Genomic DNA, 21,431 nt, shown 5'->3' with positions numbered 1-21,431 from the left:
CAGATTATTCTTGAAATGGTGCCTAGATGTAGCATTGAGCAAAACCATCGTCTTTGTAAATACGAAATATTGTAATTTAATGCTTCGGAACATCCATAAATTATTTGACATTTTTAGGCGTAATGTTTTAAAGATATATTACACACCGTACATAATTATGCACGTTGGTTTGGAGGAACACTAAGATAGTACAACGATAACTGTTTTCGAAGATATAAAAAAGGGATAACCTTTTTTTTTGCTTCATCATACACAGGTGTTAAAAAAGGAACATGTTCACTCCGAAAAAAAAAAAATTGATAGGAGGTCTGGAGGGCCGACTTTTATATAGCGATCAACTTCTTCTTCTTCTTCTTCTTATTGGCATTACATCCTCACACTGGGACAGAGCCGCCTCGCAGCTTAGTGTTCATTAAGCACTTCCACAGTTATTAACTGCGAGGTTTCTAAGCCAGGTTACCATTTTGCATTCGTATATCATGAGGCTAGTACGATGATACTTTCATGCCCAGGGAAGTCGAGACAATTTCCTATCCGAAAATTGCCTAGACCGGCACCGGGAATCGAACCCAGCCACCCTCAGCATGGTCTTGCTTTGTAGCCGCGTCTTACCGCACGGCTAAGGAGGGCCCCAGCGATCAACTTAGCTCGACGAATTGAGTCTTTAAATCTAAATCATCCATTGGATGGTGATCTACTTACAACTGAATCTAGCGTGGAGCCAGGGCCGGATTTATCCTGAAGGGGGCCTGGGGCCGACAGTTTGTGGGGGCCCTAAAATGTACAAAAAAGGTTGGTTTTGGTACATAAGATTTGTGGGGGACCGGGGAACCTCGGACTTGATTTAAAATTTGTTTGGAAATTCAAAAATATTTTCCTCTGAAAATTACTTATGAACTTCATTTGAAGACATTTATTTTATTTTAGTTTCAAATACTCTTCTAAGATTTCCTCCGAAAATTTCTTCAGGAAATCCATCAAGAATTTATCAAAAAAAAATCCTTCTGGGATTCAAACCAGGAACTCCATCGCGAACTTCTTACGCAATTACTTCAGGAAATTCTGCAGGAAATCATTTGGGAACTGCTTCGGATACCTACTCTCACAAAAATTTCTACGGAAATTCGTCCTGAAAAAGAAACTTCATGGAGCAGAAAAAATATTTTAAGCTCTTTTTGGTGGAACGTATTCAACCGTCTAAGACGAGTTTCTTCTTCTTCTTCTTCTTATTGGCATTACATCCCCACATTTGGACAGAGCCGCCTCGGAGCTTAGTGTTCATTAAGCACTTCCACAGTTATTAACTGCGAGGTTTCTAAGCCAGGTTACCATTTTTGCATTCGTATATCATGCCCAGGGAAGTCGAGACAATTTCCAACCCGAAAATTGCCTAGACCGGCACCGGGAATCGAACCCAGCCACCCTCAGCATGGTCTTGCTTTGTAGCCGCGCGTCTTACCGCACGGCTAAGGAGGGCCCCCCTAAGACGAGTTTAGTACACTCCATTTAATTCCACTACGTTTTGTTATCTTTGCAGATACGTATTTCGACCTCAATTGTGCGGTCGTCTTTAGTGTCTTGTACTTGACTCGACTTTTTTCATGAAGCAGTTCTTGAAGAAATTTTCGGCAGAATAGATTGATAATTTTCTGTGGGAGCTCCAAAACGAATTCCCGAGGAATTCTTGAAGAAATTTTCGGGCAATTTGTTTAGAGATTTCTGGAGAAATTCTTGAGGTAATTTCCAGGGAAAATCTTAATGGAATTTTTGGGAGAGTTCATGGAGGAGCTTATGGAAGAAAAAAGGGGGAGAGTTTTTTGTTTTAAGATAGTGCTGTGAATTCCTGGGAAAATGTCTCGGAAAATCCTGAAGGGTTTTTGGATGATTTTTCATTGAAATTTTAGGGAAAGTACCCGCAGAAATTTTTGATAAATAATTTACCGAGGGATTTCAAGGAACATTTTTGGAGGTAATTCTGAAAGATTTTGACGAAATTTCCGGAAGAATTTCTGAAGAAATAGCCACATGAATTTGCAGACGAATTCCTCAAGGAATTTCCGGGAGAATTCCGGTATAACAAAAATCCCTGAATAATTTTCCCGGAGAGTTCTTGGAGGAAATTTCTGAAGAATTACCGGGGCGTGAGTAGGCTATCGAGGGCTTCCAGGTTAGTTTCTGAAGAAATTCAAAAGGAATTTCTGGAAAGGCTTCGAAGCAGGCATTACAAACCATCCATGCGGAACTCCCATACGAATCCTTATTTTAGTTTTTTCACGATTTACACAACTTTACTAATAAATTTTGATTGAGCAAATATCATATAAACCCGTCGGAAATTATAACAAATGTAACTGCTGAAGGAATGAATAAAATCCATGCAGCCGTTTTCGAGTTATGCGGATACGAACACAGACCATTTCATTTTTATTATATAGATGACAAATAAAATTGATGCATTCTGATTCGAAACCCGTCCACCGTGGACGGAATTCAAATCATAGGATCATAATCCGTACAGCTATTATCTAACTAAATATTTAATACTAAGCAGTTGCAAATTAAACACAGTCACTGTCGGTACAATTATATTCGGCACGCAACAAAATGGCGGCTGAAACTTTGCGTTTCTGGGTGGCAATTTGTTTTTCAATTGTGATATTTTAATTTCAGAGCATATTTTCCATTTCAACGGCCAGAAAGCTTACTGTCAAGTATAAGTTTAGGATGAGATACATAATTTGTAAATGTATTCCCCTAAACACCCTTTAATGTAGTGATATTTCACGAAGTGGACGGAGATCGGTGCTGTACGGATTTAGGTCCCCCACGGTAATGCCTGCTTAGAAGTAATTAACGAAGAGATCTTGATGAAATTTCTGGAGTAATTCCAGAGAGAAAGTCAGGAGTTTCCATGGGAATTTCTGAATGATTTTCTGATGGAAGTTCTGCGAAAGGAGACGTGGAAATTTCTAAAGGAATTCCTAAGTGAATTGCTGAAGAAATCACCAGATATCATATTCAAGAAAGTTGGGTTTACATGATGCGCTTTGGCCTATTGAGCCGAATTGTCTTAACAATCAGGATGACTCAACTTGATTGAGTGTTTAGAATTATCGAACAAAGTGGTACAGGATCCAAACATTTTAGATTCATCTGCATGCTCTCAGAAGCGAAATCTTCCCAAGGTTTCGGATATCTGGGTCTCTACGGTATAATCAAACTTGACCTCCGATATTTTTCCTGTAAAGCTGACATCTTGGTAAACATTTTTGCCGTAGAAAGTGGGGTCTAGCATTCTTCTGTGAGGTTTCACAGCCAATCTAAAACGCTGGGCATATATGACCCATACGTCTCGAAAGGAGTAAATCAGATGTAAAATTATTACATGGCATATAAAGGACTCCACGCATGTGCCATGATTAAAACATATTAGAATTTTAACTAAAATCGAGGGTACGTACTATCGAGGGTACGCACTATCGAGAGTACGTACTATCGAGGTATGCCTGTAGTACTAAACTTGTCTTATGCCAGGTGAAGACATTCCACTGAATGTGCTTAATAATTTTCTCCACTGTACTGTTGGGTGGAATTAAATACCCCCCCCCCCTCCTCTCTTGAACTTTGTAAAAGTAAAAGTTACTATTCAAATCACATGTATAAAAACTTCAAAACCCATTCCATTTGAGGACCACATGCAGGACTTTATCGCCATATCGCTTCAATACTACCACCAGTCACGATATAGACTGGTGAATCTAGTCAAAATGGAAAACATGTTGCTTTATGTAGCGGTTCCGAATCTTCTGCTCCAACTGAGCGGACAAGATTGACTACACCGCAACACCGATCGGGAAACACGGCAAAGATAAGATAAGACAGCTCGAAACGACATGCTCTCCAATATCGTGGACGACCCCAGCCATCATGGCACTTTTTTGGCAGCAGTGCGTTTATCTTGTCGCTGGAGGGGGATTGGCGCGCATCATGTTCGGAAAATTTGGCATCGACACCAGAGGTGTTGCCGCCGTTGCACACTTGGGCAGAGACGTGCGCTCGTTTGTTCAAAACTTATATTATGTAAAACAAACATTTTGATATTCCCCACAACAGTGGCGTAGCCACGGGGGTGGTTTTGGGTATAAAACCCCCCCAGAGACAACATTTTTGGAAGAAATTTTTTTTTTTCGAAAAAAAAATGTTCAGAAAACCCTCCCCAGACCAATTTTCTGGCTACGCCACTGCCCCACAATTTTCTTTGCTTTTCAAATCATGGTAGCAAATTTGCCAAAGCCGCTTATTAGAGAAAAAAGTTTTTCGTAGACTTGAAATGAGGGCGCATGGTGCGTTGTTTCATAATAAATGCCAAATAGCAGTCATTTTGCCTGTGAGAGTTTTCTGGCAACAGAACACCAACGTCACAGATCGGCTGTGTATGTTTATCATTATATTTAAAACATTACTGCAGCATTTGCAATATTTGCATACAGCACATTTTTGATGAAAAGTTATTTATAGAATGAATTATGAAACATGCAGTCGAAAGGTATTTATTGATTTCTCAAATATTTTTCTTCGAAAGCATATTCATATTGATCATCCGTCTAGGAATGGGTAAGTACCTTCTTCTACTCATATTTAATATCCATACTACTTGAAGTTTTGTCCAATCAAAACGTACTTCCGCCCAAGTGCGCACCATAAGTATTGATTGACGGCCTCAAATGATACCACTGCTAATTGGCTTTTTGATAGCATGAAATCAACCGCCCGACCGACCGGTGGAGATAGAAACAAGCGTTCGGTATGTGGGTGGCTATTATTTCGATGGTCTGATGATTTGTCGCGCAGTTTGATGGCCTGTGGACCATTTTATTGGTGTTTGATTACGGAAGTAATGGAACAGTCGTAAATTGTAATTGGGCGGTACCAAATTATCCCAGTCAGTCGAACTGGGTCTTCCCTACCGGAGAATCGCCATCTGCCATATTTACTCAAAGGAAATTGCTCATTATTATTCGGGTCCTGATATACTGACTGATTGCAATAAAAAGGTTTTACCAGAAGGAAAAGCACAACTTAACTCACCATGTTTCCTAAAACTAATCAGCATTTTTGTTTGGTTTAGTATTATCTCGATTCCGACATGAGCAAAGCAGCGTATAAACACAATTGGTATTCCGTTGATCACGGCCAGACGGTCGAGCAATGTTTAACATAGCTCATCATCGGCACTTTGCCAGAAATGTGGCATCAAGAACTGTGTTTTGCGAACGGAGAATCAATCAGAGATATTCATCGTTCACTCGAGAGCGCATCGGATTTTGAATAAACAATAAACCGAACCAGCAGCGCCAGCGGGTAAAGCAAATCCGATAAACTATTTACGGTGGTTTACATTATCGTTTAAATATGCTTTCAAGGTTGCTCACTTTTTTTCTCCAAGAATTATCAATCATCTGCGGTATATGATCCGAGCACTGTTTACCACCACGATGTAGTATTCTTTTATTTATCTTTTTAGCCAAGGTGAGCTTTAAAAGAAGGATGGATTTTGAGATGATGAATAACATTAGTAGGGTAAAACGTCCTATCGTTGTGGTATGTCCTAATGTTGCGGTAGTGCTGCGGTAGTCCATTCTAGATATACTAGCATTAAAAATAATTGTGGATCCGCTTAAACTCTTCGAATTATCCACTAGAACACCTTTTGTTTGGCCAAATTCCATTCAAAATGATGAAAAATTAACATATTTTATTCAAAAATTGCGTCCTTCGAGCCTATTATTGCGGTAGTGCTAAGGTCCTATTGTTGAAATACAGGCAATGCCACAACAATAGGACTGACCTTCAAAAAATATCGCAACGAACGGCAACTGCGTCCTATTATTGAGGTAGATTGTTTTTATTGTGATAAAAACAAAACAATATAGGGGAAGATCCCCCATGAGCCGGACACATAAGCCATTTAATGAAAAACTCTCTAATTATCACGATTATGTTTATTTGTATGCCATATATACAAAATATGATCATTAATGATTCATGTAAACTATATTTGATCATTTGAACACGTTTTTCGACGATGTATTTTGATGATGAATATTGGTGAAAATTTTCACGGTTCAGAAAAGTGTACCCGAGTACCGGACACTATTGCATCATGTTCAAATATGACCATGTTCCTATTAAATGAGTAAGGACATCAATTAGAATAGTAATATTTTTTACATGCTTCAAATTTTAGATATTAAGGTGATTATACAATCAAGCCATGTGGTGAATTTCAAATTCACCACACGGTTTTCTACTCCTATTATCAAAAGTTCAAACCGAGCGTAATATTTTTTGTACAGTGCTGAAATTAAAGTCGATTGCTTAGCATGAGTAATCAAACGATCTACAAATTCTTTCAATTCGTGCTCTTGGAAAATTACTAGAAATAGCACGTGGTTTCCAAGATGGCCGATTTGTGGCTTTGTTGTATAACCACCTTAACACGTGTTAGTAGAGCTTATTTGATTCTCCAGCTCAATTTCTTACATCCTACCCAAAATTCATTTCATTTTCAATGATATCTTCAATTTTCGTTTCTACTTATTTCTGTGGCTTTCTGATACCTCAGCAAGAAAAAACTATTGAATTGAAGTAAGTTTAACAAAACAGGTGCAAAGAATATTTGATCACATGAAAAAATTCACTGTCCGGACCCGGGGGACTGCTACCGAATACAGAAATTGATTTTGCACCATAGATACATTTTATATCGAACTAATCATGGACGCTATTTGATATATGTATAACTAATATTGACCATCTCTACATAATTAGAATGCATTCGATTGATTTTAATCTTGTTGATTCAAACCTTCTAAAATAAGGCGAAACATGAAAATTTTTGACATTTTTTATCAATTTCAAATTTTGTACAAAGATTTCAACATGAAGATCTGATATTCCATGCAGGTAAACGACTTTTCAATAGCTTTCTTTTGTACTACATGAGGTGACGGATAGATCTCTGCCAGTGTTGTTTTTAGAAGTGTCCGGTATTGGGAGGTGTCCGGCGCTGGGGATCTCCCCCTACGTTTAGCACAATTGATGTATTTTTTACGAAACTAGATTTAATGAGCATCCTATTTGACTAAAGCTATGTCCATTTAAAATCCGGTATAATAAAATCATCTGTATCTCGGTAACGGATTGACGTACAAATAAAAGGTTAATACATCAAAACAAAGGTAATTTACTGTACTTTAAGGAAAACAAATATGATACAAATCATTTCTTTTTGTTTCTAGTGAAAATTCGCACCTTCTTCTTTATTCCTCTCATCAAAAGTTGCACACCTCCGAAGTCAACTTCCTTGGCACATTTGTTCCACATTTTGGTCATCTGAGTCGCGTCCCGAGCTGTTTTTTCACTTTTCTTAAGCTTCCGTTTCATTACTACCCAAAATGTCACGATGGCCAGAGCAGCGGGCAGTTGCTTGGATTAGTTTGTGGGCAGTTGCGTGCAGTGTTGTAAAATGTCATTTGCATTCGTTGGTATAATTTTCCCAGAACTTTTTCCAGAAGGTAGCTATCAAATCATGATGTATGACGAACTTATGGCGCTCAAATGGGCCTACAACTTTGTCTAGCAAGACATTGCTGTAAATTTGTAATCTGGGGCGTGGGAGGCAAAATGTCATTCAAATGACATTATGTCAAATGACACGTGACATTTTGGAAAGTTTTCATTCTCCAGCCTCAGATGTTATATTTAGAGCAATGTACCCTTGGACAAAAATATAGCCCTACTCAAGCGTTATCTAAAATTATGGAATAAATTTGGCTTCTAAAGAAAGTTATGAACAAATTAGTCAAATGACATGCAGATGACATTTTACAAGCCTGGTTGCGTGGATACATTTTATCGATGAAATCTTCGTTATTATCGTGGTACCACTGGATGACTTCCCGGCTGTAGTGGCAACTCGCCAAATCTGGCCAAAACTTCACAGGACCTTTATGGGCTTTTTGGAAGGTAGACCGCGGTTTTTGACATTCCTCCTTGTACAGCTTCGAGGCCATCGTCTTATTCGTCTCAAACACTTAGGTCTTTGCTCCACAGCTGCATATCCCTTGCCAAAACCATCTGTGTTTTTTGCAAGTTTGTCCAAAAAGCAAACTTAAACTTCGCAGAAACTACTCCTCGTGCCGTCGCCACGTAGAATTTTTGGCTAGGAAGCTGTCTGAAATCCATTTTGACGTAGGTTCCATCGTGGATGAGCAGGATTATCAACGTTGGTGTGCAGATTTTTTTTCTCTCCTATCGGCTTCCATCTGGAATAATTTTTGACTCGCTGCACGAAACATCGTGAAATTTATACCACAGCAAGTGGGCGCCTAGGTATACAAACCGCTGTAAAAGAATTCTTGCAGCGGTCACTTTCCGTGCCGCTGCAATACAATAAATCATTCCGGATTCTTAATGGACATGGCTTTACTGCAATGTGAAAAAAGATAAACAGTTCATTTAAAGATTTTTCGATATCAGCTTTGTTTTGACGTGGTGCTTAACCCCTCCATAATAGGTCGTTTTACCCTATCATTTGTTGTACTGAAATTGAGTCGAACTGAGAAGGGATGATGATTGTGAACATCAGTATCGTAATTACTTAAGCACCCTAGAATCCTTTCCTTTCCTACTGTATTAATGTATTCCCTAACCTCGACTAAACCGCGAGTCTTTTGGTTCCCCAAAATTAACACTATGTATAAGAATCGAGAAATGAATTGTTATACTTGATTTCGGCTCCGTAACGCTTCACGGCAAACTTCCGAATCGCATTGCAAATTGCTCTAATGGTCTAATTTCTTCTAGGACACCCTAATTTACTTTCTGGGACACCCTCACCCTCACCCGGACCATGAAAAATTCAATTCTGGGCTTAGTAGTGGCAGTAAAATTTTGGATTAATAATACTGTGGATTACAAACAGGGATGCTCCACTGAGCAATCTATGTATTAATTATCTAAGCTTCAATTTAGGTAGATGGGTTTGATCGTGCAAGTGTCAAAGGTCAATTTGAATTGTCAAATCAAAAGGCGCCCGACTGTTTTGTTTCTGAATGCGCTCCCCACTGTGTTTAGTTCACCCAACGACCGATAGAGTGTTGTTTCCTGTGGATTACTAGCAGGGATGCCCCACTGAGCAATCTATGTATTAATTATCTAAGTAAAATCCAAATCTAGAGTGATCAGGGCTGGCAATAGTCATCGCCACCAGACCTTGTCGGATCAAGTGTTTGATGTACAACATCGCCATCGGACCTATTAGATTCAAGAAGAATCCAACACTTGAGAGTGTCTGTCGGTGCTTCGGTGACACATAGTTTAGTCAACGAAACCCAACTCTGAAGTGGTTTGGTCAATGGTTGGCATCGCGGTCGGATGAAGGAGGGTCAATAATTAATCCAGGACCAATCTGGATTTGATTATTGCTGAAGGGAAGAAGATCTTAAGTTGCCAAAATTGAGGTGAACCGGTCTAGGGCCGAAAATCTCATTAATAAAGACAATAAAAAAACCCAGATTAATCCACCTAGCGGTGATGATGCCTTTCTCGCTCGTTAAAAATGGTTGATAAACATATATGAAAAGTCTAAAATAACAATTGGTGAATAAGACTTATTTTTCACATTTGTTTATACCAGATGAACCGGCCTAGGGTCGAAAATCTCGTAAATAAAGATAGATAAATAAAGATAGATTGAATTGAAAATTCACATTTGTTTATACACATTGTAATAATTGCTACCGGATGCAATTTGTTGCAAGCAAATCGGATGAGGTTAAGGTGATTATAGAATGAAGCCAGAAATCGGCCATTTTGTAAACCACGTGCTTTTCCAATATTTTTTTCAAGAGCACGAGATGAAAGAACCATAACGTGTATGGGACTGAAATAATGAAAGATCGTTTGCTTAGTTATGCTGAACAATCATAATTTGGGTTTCGGCACTGTACGAAAACTATTACGCCAGATTTGGGCTTTTGGAAATGTATGTAGATAAACGTGAGGTGAATTTGGAATTCACCACGGGACCACATACATTTCCAAAACCCCAAATCTGGCGTAATAGTTTTCGTACAGTGCCGAAACTCAAATTATGATTGTTCAGCATAACTAAGCAAACGATCTACCATTATTTCAGCCCCATACCCGTTATGGTTCTTTCATCTCGTGCTCTTGAAAAAAAATCAGAAGGGTTATGTACAAGACACAACCGCCCAACGTAAACTACGTAAGGCAGTTTTGTTCATTGCGGATTGTAGTGCCATCATGCATGAATATTTTTATAAAATTTATTTGATTACTTATGTCACTGGCTTCGATCAAAACTAGCGTATCTTAAGATATGAAAATTGTTGGATACGATTTATTCCTAAGTGGTAATGATGCTTCTCTTGGATCCGAATTGCCTACATTTGGGTTTTGAAGCATTTGATAAAATATTTCAATAGAAGAAGCCCTAGGGGAGCATCCTCTTTTCCGTTTGCAACATTTATTATTCAGAAACATTCCAATCATAGGCATATCTTGTTTTTCGTGCATCACTAGAAATCATAAAATGTCAATCATGTACTAAAATCCAATTAATTTGGTTGTGATGCGCGCAAGTAGTAAATGTTGCGGACGGGAAAAGAGGGTGTGTGTGTTATAACAATCTAACTCCCACTGTCCGGCAGTGTCACCAGTGTTGGTAAAATCTCAAAATCTCAAATCTCATCGGCGATTTAAACCATGCGTGAGTCAAATCCCATCAGAATCATGGCCTAGAGATTTGCTCATGATTCTAATCGCAATTTGCATCATTGCATGATATTTACGTGTTCTTCATTGATGAATGCATTGAATTAACTGTTTTTCGTCTAAAACAATGGCTAATAATTGCTCATATAAACAAAACGCGATTGCGTTTTGACGCTTTTTAGAACGAAATCATTTTCGGTGAGTGAGCGAAGCGATGCGATTCTGGTCGAGAAACTCAAGCGCGATGCTCCCCCTACAGAATAGCAGGCGAGTTAGCTCGTGCATGAAACCTCGATGATTCAGATTTGAGTATGATTCTACCAACACTGAGTGTCACTATGGATAAAATATTCGTGCAACCATTTTATTAATATCATTAATATCAGACTTTTGAATCAGGGAGCAAGAAGGTGATAGCTCTATTGTAACTCATATAGCCCGTTTCAAGAACGTATGCGTTCCGAAGCTTTTGTCGTATACAATAAGTACCGCATGATTGCACCCACGTATTATAAAAATATTTTAAGTGCATTCACACTTCCTGAATCAAAGTTAAATCCTTCTGATTCAGGCGTGCATTTAATTGGACAAAATATTATTAGGCCGATATGTATAAATATATATTTTTTTAAATATGTCCCCCCCCCTTCGATTTTTTTTGCTCAAAAATAACAACTTGAGGGGCAACAAAAAAAATTTCCGGTAAATTTTGAGAACTTTCAAAACATTCTTTAACAAATCCGAGGAGTTTTTTTTTTCCATTTCAATATTTATTTTTTACTAGCAGACCCGACGAACTTTGTTTCGCCTAAATTGTTTTATTCTCTGATTAGCTCTCGAGTTATGCAGAAATTGTTGGTTTATTTGTATGGGAGTCCCTCTTTCCAGAAGTGGGAGGCGTTGCAAACCATCATAGAAACATGGTTGTTAACGTTAATCAACGTTTAACGGCGTTACGTTGAATCGTTGACGTTTATTTCAACGTTCAACGCAAGCTTCTGTGATTCGCTAAATGCCCTGGTTAACGTAACGTTAACGAAATTCGTTAATTAACGTTAACGTTTCACGTTAATTATCCCGTTGATTAACAGAAACCTCAGTAAAGCAGCCTCACAATATCTACATAATGTACAAAATAACAATCCGGCACTAATAAATTAACTATTTTTGCTATGTCGATGTCGGCAGTACCCGGCAGTTTCACTTCCGTACCACGAGCACCTTTTTGGTGACAAAGTAGGTACTTACAAGTTTGGTTTGGTTTTGCATCCTGAAATTTTCACTTGTTTATCAAACCGTTGGCCATGACAACGCTTCCGACGATGCATCGCTTCTTGAGAAAGTCAACGATGGAATCAACGTTGGTGTTGACGTTGATTCAACGTTTTTCATTAACGTTAACGTTTATTTTCAAAACATTCAACGCAACGCCGTTGACGTTAAATTTTCGAAAAATTAACGTCAACGGCGTTAATCGTTGATTAACGTTAACACCCCTGCACAGAAACATATCTTCCCTTCCAAAACCTCCACACGCCAGATTTGGTTCCATTTGCTTGATCTGGAGTTATGATGAAATTGGTGTTTCATTTGTATAGGAGCCAGGTTTCAAAGAGGAGATGGGGTCTCGAACCATCTTAAGAACCTTCCCCGGCCCCAAAAACCTCTGCATTCAAATGTTCACGCCGCTCGATTCAGTAGAAGAAGAAGAAGAAGACTACCGCCTCCCCTTTGACTTTGCGGAGATCATATTTTATAATCATAACAATTGATCATCTCATGCCTGCACAAACATGCCCCCCCCATCACTTTTTATACAGCATGCACTACATTACGCATTTTTGTTACATTTGTTTCGACCGCGGTCATTGGTCTGGCTCCATTGTTCTACTTTTTGTGCGAAACACCGCACAAAGAGCAGAGTCCAAAAGCAAACCGCACTGAACGGCGACGGCCGAAACGAGACTCTTGCGGACAAGAAAAGAGGGTGCTGCCAAAATGATCCGATACCCTATTTTAACGTTCATAACCCAAAGTTTCAATATAATTTACAAATTGGTAGAAAATTTCCGGGTCGATTGATATATAAATCTGAAAAATCCATCGGAAGATAAAGGCGCTATTAACTATTAACTTACATGATTTCGTGACGGTCTCGAATTTGGAAATTTTCATTTGTCACCCTGTATCCGAGTCTTCCCCTTAGACGTAGTTTACGTCAAAAACCGTCCTCGTTATTACAAATCAGCTTAAGCGCCAATCAGGTTTTCCTGAATGCCGACCTCCTGCTACGTACAAACACTTTTGCCCGGTTACACCCGCCGGTAAGTCGCTGGTTCGAAAATGGATGGATAGAGAGACGATAAAATTTAGAAAAATCACCATCACCAGTAAAATTAAAAAACTAAATTAACACTTCTCAAGTCAACAAATCTTACGAAACAATTTTAGCTAACACAAATTCCACAACTATATTTAACAACATTTTATTCTCTGATCAGAAATTCAGCCGCTTCATTCGTTTAATCACTTACCCCTAGTTTTCAGCTTAAACCTAACTCCCTAATTAGGAGCTAACGCACGCACTGGCTAGTACTGTTCAAAATATCGATCGATCACTGTTCATGTTCTGTTCGTGTGCACTTCTACAATTTTTCTCATGGTCCCGGAGACTGGCTCTCTCGCACTCGCGTTGCTAGCTAGCTATTGGCCACTGCTTCAGCCAACGGGCTGCGCCGTCGCCCCGGATGTTGCGCGCCAACGGACGATGAAACCGTCACTTTGCGCGCCAACGGACGGTGAAACCGTATCACCAAAAAACCGACCTCACATGGGAGTTGTATTCGATAAAATATCTGCTTTAGGTAATGATCAAAAGCACAATAGGGCACGCATCTTACATCGGTTTTACTTCAATCTATGCACACGCGGTGATACTTAGAATATGGATATTATTTCGCACTTCTACCTATTTCTGAACGATAGCAAAGCAAAATAATTTTAGGTAGGTATCACTTTGGCTATAATTTAGCACAGAAAACTTACTGTCTGTTGGACTGGAACTAGAGCGCACAGATTTGAGCTAGGTAGGTAATTAACTCTCTTTGTAACTCTTTCGTACGTGGAAGCGGAGCTGCAATGATAATTGCAATTTTCGGTCAAGCAACACCAGATCGAGCAAGCATGGGATGAAGCGACGAAAAAACTCCGGGTCGGTTGACCGTGGCACTGAGCCGGTCGAACGGGCTGCTGTTTGGCAAGGGCAAACTCCTCGCGGCTCAATTGCCGGCCGATAGGATAGATAGAGGCCAGCCACTGGTTATCGGTGATCCACGCTGCGGCTCACTTGCTCGAGATTGATGGCTTGCCTGGGATAGGAATATATCCATGATTTTTATTTTCTGCTCCCTGTTGCTGCAGCTCTGTCCAAAGAATCGAAAATGATGAGCCTATCTGCGATTTTGCCTTTAGCTTTATAGTACAATGTTTCGTGTTTTCTGCTTAGGGGTAATGTATTGTGTGAGAGAAAGTTTGACTTGATTTTAATATTGACAGTGAATAGGTGGGATTTTGAGTTCATTGATTTTTTTAAATATAGAAAATTCAAAACTTGATCGGTAGAATGCCACAACATTACAATAGGTCATTTGACGTCTCACTTCCTAATTATCATTTCTCACTTCTCACTGCGAAAAGTTGGAATTGATGATTGAGAAGAGAGGCGTTTTTCGTTCTTTTCGCAGTGAGAAGTGATAAGTGAGAAATCATTAGTGAGGACTAAGAAGTGAGACGACCACTTCTTACTAATCAATTCTTATATCTCACTTCCCATCGTGAAACGTGAGTAGTGCGAAGTAAGAAGTGAGACGTCTCACTTCTCACTCTTTATTACTCACTTATCACTTCTCACTGTGAAAAGTGGGAAGAGTGAAGTAAGAAGAGAGACGCCTCTCTTCCCACTCATTATATCAAACTTCTCATTTCTCACTTTTCGTAGTGAGGTTCGAAAAATCCCAAAAAGTAGTGGACGTAATATTTGAATCGTCCCTATACATATGTACTTTACAGTGGACATTTGAGAAGAGCGCGAAACTCAGAAAATGTAAATCAAGTAATAAACATCAATAGTCGGTTCTGTCCCCTACAACATAACTGGCTAAGATTACAGTCGACTTAATGAGAAACATCGCTGAAAAAGCAGAATACTAAATACTTCTTGGATTTATTGAAGCAATGTGGAATATCTTAACTTTGCTTGCGATTATAAGTCTCGCTTAACTTTTCAAAAGGACCTAAGTGACATTTTTTTCATGAATAAATTTGAGTACTGCAATCAAAAGCTTTCATGTTGTTCTGTTGATTGCGCTATTCAAATTAATTAATGAAAAAAACAAATGTTACTAAGGTCCTTTAGAAAAGTTATGCGAGAAGTAATCGCACGAGTAGATTTTTTTTAGACACGACACAATACACACACGGTAATAAGACAAGGTACATATTTGTTTTTGAACCAAACTGAAAAGCATGTTTGTTTTGAGTAGGTATGCACTAGTGAACAAAATTCACTAGCTATAAGATAAACATAAACTTGGAACTCAGCAATCGTGCGGAAGATTTTTTCACATGAGCCGAAATCTTGAGCTTGAAAGCTTGAAAAAACATCACATTAACCGGTGTGCCACGAAGTCGGTATCGAACTATAGCTGAAAAGATCAGCGACGGTTAATGCACACAAATGAAGATAAAATGCTTGCTCTTCAATTTAAATTGAATAAAATTGAAGCGATAAAAGCTCTGTTTGATGCTTACAACAACTGACTTCCAAATTTGATTCATTTCACCATATGTCTGTATTCTTTTACCATTGAGTGCATTGTAGTAACAAGTGGAATCAATTCGAACAACTTGTTTGAAGAAATCCTAACGTGCATATTTATGACAAATGTTCAGCTTCTGATTTTTAAGAATTTAACGATAACTAGCACATTGGCAATTATATTACTCAAGTGTCCATGGAAAAAAGAGGAATAATAATATAATAAATTAGTAATGATTTGCCATGCTATCAAGAATTTCAGGAGGGGAAGGTGGGTAGACTTGATCCCCGGGGAGACTTGATCACCCCCTGTTTTATCGAGGACTAAAGTAGTTTTGTTCTAGCGTATTTTTTAGTATAGATCCTCTTGACAAATGACCTTTATGTGGTGAGTTACTTTTTGGATTGACAACCTTATTCATTCTGCAGGGCGGTTTGTATGTTTTGACCTTCCTAAAGATTTTTTTATTTGCCAAGCAAAATTTGAACAACTTTTCATAACAATGACCAAATGCTTTCGTTTTTTCACAGCACAAAACCATAAATATGCTTAATGATCTGTACTGATGAAAATGTTAACATTCCATCAAAGTTTTAGGATGTTTGGATTTGAAGTTATTGCCTCAATATGGGAGTCATTCATACAAAAATTTGGCGAAAAAATTCAAAAAAATGTAAATCTATTCTCAGGCTTCTAATTTTTTGTAGATTCGACAGATTTGATGAAGGGTTGTCAGGAAAAATTATTTATTGCGTAGATATCATAAAAAAGGGATCAAGTCTCCCCAAATTTGAAAATTGCATGTGCTGTCGAATTCAATAACAAAAATCGTTCACGTATACGCACAGCAATTCGAAAATTCCGCGTATTTTGAAGTAAAAATATTTTAAAAATCTGAGGGCACCTTTCTACTTTTACCGAAGCAAATTTTTGGAGAGGGATCAATTTCCCCCGAATATTTTAAAAGTCGATTTTTGACAGCACTTCAAAAAATCGATTGTGTATCCTTAACAACAATAATTTAAGGACTGTCATACATCAGTATAGTTAAATACTATATTTCTTTGAAAGTCTGTGTGGAAATCGCGTATGTTTATTTATTTTTGGCTGTGATACATCGGAAATCAGAAAACGGGATCAAGTCTACCCAGTCTCCCCTATTTTTATGCACTTAAAAGCTCAAAAATTACTCAAACATGGTCAAAACGTGAACGGAACGAATCGCAATGTTCACAAGACTTGTAGAGCACACCAAAAGCTTTCGTATAGAGGTTGTTTTTTTTTTCAAAATTGAAAATAGCCCAAAAACACTAAATCGACTAGAGGCACCTCGAAATTTTATCCGAATTAGCTGAAAATTCGACAGGAAGCTTATTTGAGCATAAGAATTGTGATTCTGGGCTGACTGGTTGAATTTTTGATACTTTTTGAAAACATGAAGAGGTCTAATACTCTAATGGCGGGTATAGAAAAGCTTTCAATTCATAACTGAGCTAATGCTTATAGAATACTAAGTTGCCAAGTTCCAGTTGGTATTTAAACTGTAGAGCCATTGAAGCAGAAGAAGAAGAACGAAAATAAATTGGATATCAGTTGTTGATTAATCACTGAGAATTATAACTTTCTGAAATTCTGTATAAAAATTAAAATATTTTTCATTTTGTAAAGTGTAGCTTATTTGCGGTAGCGTCGTCGGGGTGACAATGGGTCAAATGGGGGTGAGAATGCGTCACTGTTTCAACTATTTGGAATGCTTGTAGAATAGATTGAATGTATCTGAGGGCGAGAAGACTAAAATATAAGAGACCTTTTTGAACGATTTGGCTATACGACCTCTTGTGTACTTGATATTTATAGTTTCTAGATAAAACGCTTTATGCATAGATTAAAGCAATATTTTTTGTCCATTTCAGGGCTTCCAACTGGAAAAGGCATACCTCACCGTAAAAACGAAGCCAAACATTGGATTCAAACGAGCGAGCAAAATTCTCGGAAGGATTTTAATGCTGTATCCACCTGTTTGCCATAATTTGATCCAATCGAATGCGATTTGCAGCTACAGCTTCATCATTAGCTAATGCGATTACAATAACCCCCCGTTGCCATGGGAGGTAAAATGGGATCGACGAATTAGCTTGCCCGCCGCCGTGCCCTGTGGAGGCCTGTGCCATCCCGCAGCGTGAGGTTTGTTGGCACAACAAAACTCGGTGGTCATCCGAATGCTACCTGGTGACTGATTATCATTAAACACTATAGGGGTATATTCCTGACGCGCAAACAAGGCTTACCTTCTGGGCGTTCGTATCAAACTGTGACGTGACTGTGAACTTCAAGGAAGAAGAGTTATTTTTGTAACAAGGTGAAAGCAATGTGTGCGTAAACGTCCTAACTCATAGGAATTATTCTCATATGCGGAGATTGACGATCTGAACATCGATATGGATGGAGTGATAGCTGTTTTACTGTGTGTGCTGATAATCGGATTGCAAAGTGGTAAGTACATAGTTATTTAAAGTACAGTTTTCTTATATTTCAATTAATCAACTAGAAGCATCAATTCATCGACGTTTTTGAATCGATCTGCGGGTATGGAGTATCCAAAGGTAAACAGACATAACACATGGAACGTTTACCGATCAAATTTATCGCAATATGTGATTGGTGAGCGGTAAATAAGTGCACCTAACGATTATCAGTTGACGTAATATGCAATACAAATGAATTTTAATCTTCATGCTCAGTTATGCTTTTCTTGTAGCATAATGGTAGCAGTATTTCTAAAGCTTATACCTGTACAATAATCGACAGTTTTCTTTGTTTTGCAGATCTGATTAAATTAATCGCAATTAATTATCCTGAAGATAAACTGTCTGCCTTGAACCTATGTAGGGGTATGTGGCAGGACCTATGAAAAAAAACGAGCTTTCGTATACAACATGTCCAATATATCTTCATGCACTTTTTCATCTCGTCGCAGTGGTAAAATTATTTGATAGCGCGGCGAGTTAACGTCTGTTTATATAGAGAATGGAGCTAAGATTAACACTTTCTATGGAAGTGTTGCAGAATGTCGTCAGGCCAATCTTGTAAGGAATGTTCGGAAAGAATGATTTCGTATTTCAGAAGGCCCAAACAGCTTCTCATATACTGAATTTGATTCAAAACTGCTGAATGGCCTTCTACTTCACCATACGTAAACCTCTTGGATTATTTTATGTGCTCATATATGCTCTCGAGTAAAAACGAGCATAACATGTATTTTTGGGACCAGTTCAATGCCGTAGTTCTATGAGCGTGTCGCTTGCGATCGTTTTACACAATGCTTGAAGGTAGTTTAAAAGGTTAAAGGCGGTATTGCTGCGAAACGCATACTGTAATTGATGCATATTACATTAACTTTCAACTAAGACAATTATTATTAACATCCGAATAACTGGTGTGAAATAATTGAAGTTTAAATTGGTATGCAATTTTTTTTGGACACGGTGTAGTAGTCGAGAAACCATTAAAAACTTGAAGGGGTGTATCTTATTATCCCATTATCGATAATTACTGGCCATAATTTTACGATATCCCAATTTACCCTAACTGCTGGGGTGAATGCAGCCACAGATATAATCGTAATCGATTTGTGGCCCATAATGTTTACCAATTATTTGAGCAAATGAGCTTTTGGTTGATGAAGTGAGTCAAGGATATCGATTTTTTTAGGGTCGGGTAACATTATTTCAGATTCTCTGTGAATTGAGCTCACGATTGATAATTTTAATGTTCAGTAAACATTCGTTTATAGCTATAATATCCACAACCTAGTCAGTGCCCAAGACCAAAAACTCTTCTCTCAAACACTTAAACGCGGAAAATCTTTATTCGTCCTCATTACCGCCTATCCATAACAATAAGCAGAATAAGATGAGATAACGGCAAAGTGCATCATAAAAATATAATTTACCACAATAAAGATTGGATACGATATTTATCTGTTGAGCTTTCAGGACTGAAGCACATTGGTTTGAGAGTGTAGAAGGGAACGTAGGTGCCTACACACCGAATAGAGGATGTAATTAAATCCTTCCGTAGAAGCATAGCACAGTGGCGGGCCCTCATACAAATCCCGGACCAAACCTGCGCTTGCGTTCAAAACTTCACCACAGAGTAATTTTGAAGCGTTGAATTTATGTTGAGGTTGAAATGGTTATCCGACATACTTTATGTTATGCAAGGGCTTCCGCAAGCCAAGCCCTAGGATCTAGGACAAAGACAGCGTCCTCATTCTAACATTGAACCAGTCAATTTCTCGCTTTGGCGAGCTATGCGTAATTCACCACACGTTCACCGGAAAATAGACAAAAAAATAGATTTTAATACATAAAAGACACATTCCAGCGTAACGCGACACCATGAGGAGCCGACTTTCAGCGAGAAATTAGGTCTGCATTCGAAAATTAGCTTCGGGAACATATGATTAAACATTTGTAAAATTATCCTCACTAAATTACCTTTCTGATAGAATATTCATTTTGAGATTTTTCCCTTTGAATATGATAAATATAACGCGCTGCTTTTGGAACGCGACATCATCGTTGAATTGCACTTTTTTCACATTTTGAAATGCAAGTGCGTTTAATAGCTCTGGTATACGGTTTGGAGTCTCGATTTATTCTAGGCATTTCTCGTATACACCAACAGAAATAAGGCTGTGAGTAAAAATTGCGGGAAAAAAACGGAAATTATAAGGAAAATTATTGAATTGATATCAACACCACCGCGTTACGCAGATCGGCAAACGGTGTTCTGCAAATGGTGTCGCGTTACGCAAACGTGTTTATCGTTGATAGAATACGTAATTTCAGCTGATTTCGAGGCGACTTGTTGTATTCGACACAGGATATTGTCACACTATCTATCGTTGAATGTAGCTCGAGTTGGTGGTCACGATCTAGAGTTTCGGTTATTAAGGTTTGAAGGACTAACCGGTACAAATTTAGAACTGAACTAATTTCATTCATAGTACGTATCTAGTGCTTTTAAATGAAATAAATGGTAATAGGTTTTCCTATTTTTATATTAGTTACACCAAAGTATAATCTGGGTCGGTTTTCAAGTACGTGGTCAGACGATAGATCCCCCTAGAAGCGAGTTTAGTTACACTAAAAATTTCTATATTGCCTTTTTTTCTACGTTAATAATTTTGATTGGTGATGATGTGATTGATGATTGGTGATTGATGACGACGAAAAAATACTTGCGATTGGAAACTCGGTTCGTGGAACTGCAAATCTCTCAACTTCATCGGAAGCATCGGATGTGCTCAAGGACCGTGGATTCGGCATCGTAGCGCTGCAGGAGGTTTGTTGGAAGGAATCAATGGTGCGAACGTTTAGAGGTAATCATACCATCTACCAGAGCTGCGGCAATACACACACGAGCTGGGAACAGCTTTCATAGTGATGGGCGACATGCAAAGGCGCGTGATCTGGTGGTGGCCAATCAACGAGAGAATGTGCAGGTTGAGGATCAAAGGCCAGTTCTTCAACTTCAGCATAATCAACGTCCATATCCCACACTCCGGAAGCACTGGTGATGATAAGGACGCCTACGTGCAGCTGGAACGTGAGTACGATAGCTGCCAAAACCACGACGTCAAAATCATCATAGGAGATTTGAACGCTCAGGTTGGCCAAGAGGAGGAGTTTAGACCGACTATTGGGAAGTTCAGCGCTCACCGACTCAACGGCCTACGACTAATTGATTTCACCGCCTCCAAAAATATGGCCATTCGCTGCACCTACTTCCAACACAGCCTCCCGTATC

The 21,431-nt window shown here is 38.6% G+C and overlaps 1 long non-coding RNA gene across 1 annotated transcript in view; it reads left to right on the top strand.

The window, feature by feature from the left end:
• The window catches only part of LOC134220747 (uncharacterized), a 150,877-nt gene extending 132,780 nt beyond the window's left edge, over positions 1-18,097 (top strand). The window contains exon 5 of the long non-coding RNA XR_009982040.1: positions 17,531-18,097. This is a non-coding gene — a long non-coding RNA (uncharacterized LOC134220747). The remainder of the gene's footprint in view (positions 1-17,530) is intronic.
• The last annotated feature ends 3,334 nt before the right edge of the window (positions 18,098-21,431 follow it).

This window comes from Armigeres subalbatus, chromosome 3, assembly GCF_024139115.2.
Source record: "Armigeres subalbatus isolate Guangzhou_Male chromosome 3, GZ_Asu_2, whole genome shotgun sequence".
NCBI classification, from domain to species: Eukaryota; Metazoa; Arthropoda; class Insecta; order Diptera; family Culicidae; genus Armigeres; species Armigeres subalbatus.
Note: the sequence above shows the minus strand (reverse complement) of the source record. Positions and strands in the feature narration are given on the sequence as shown.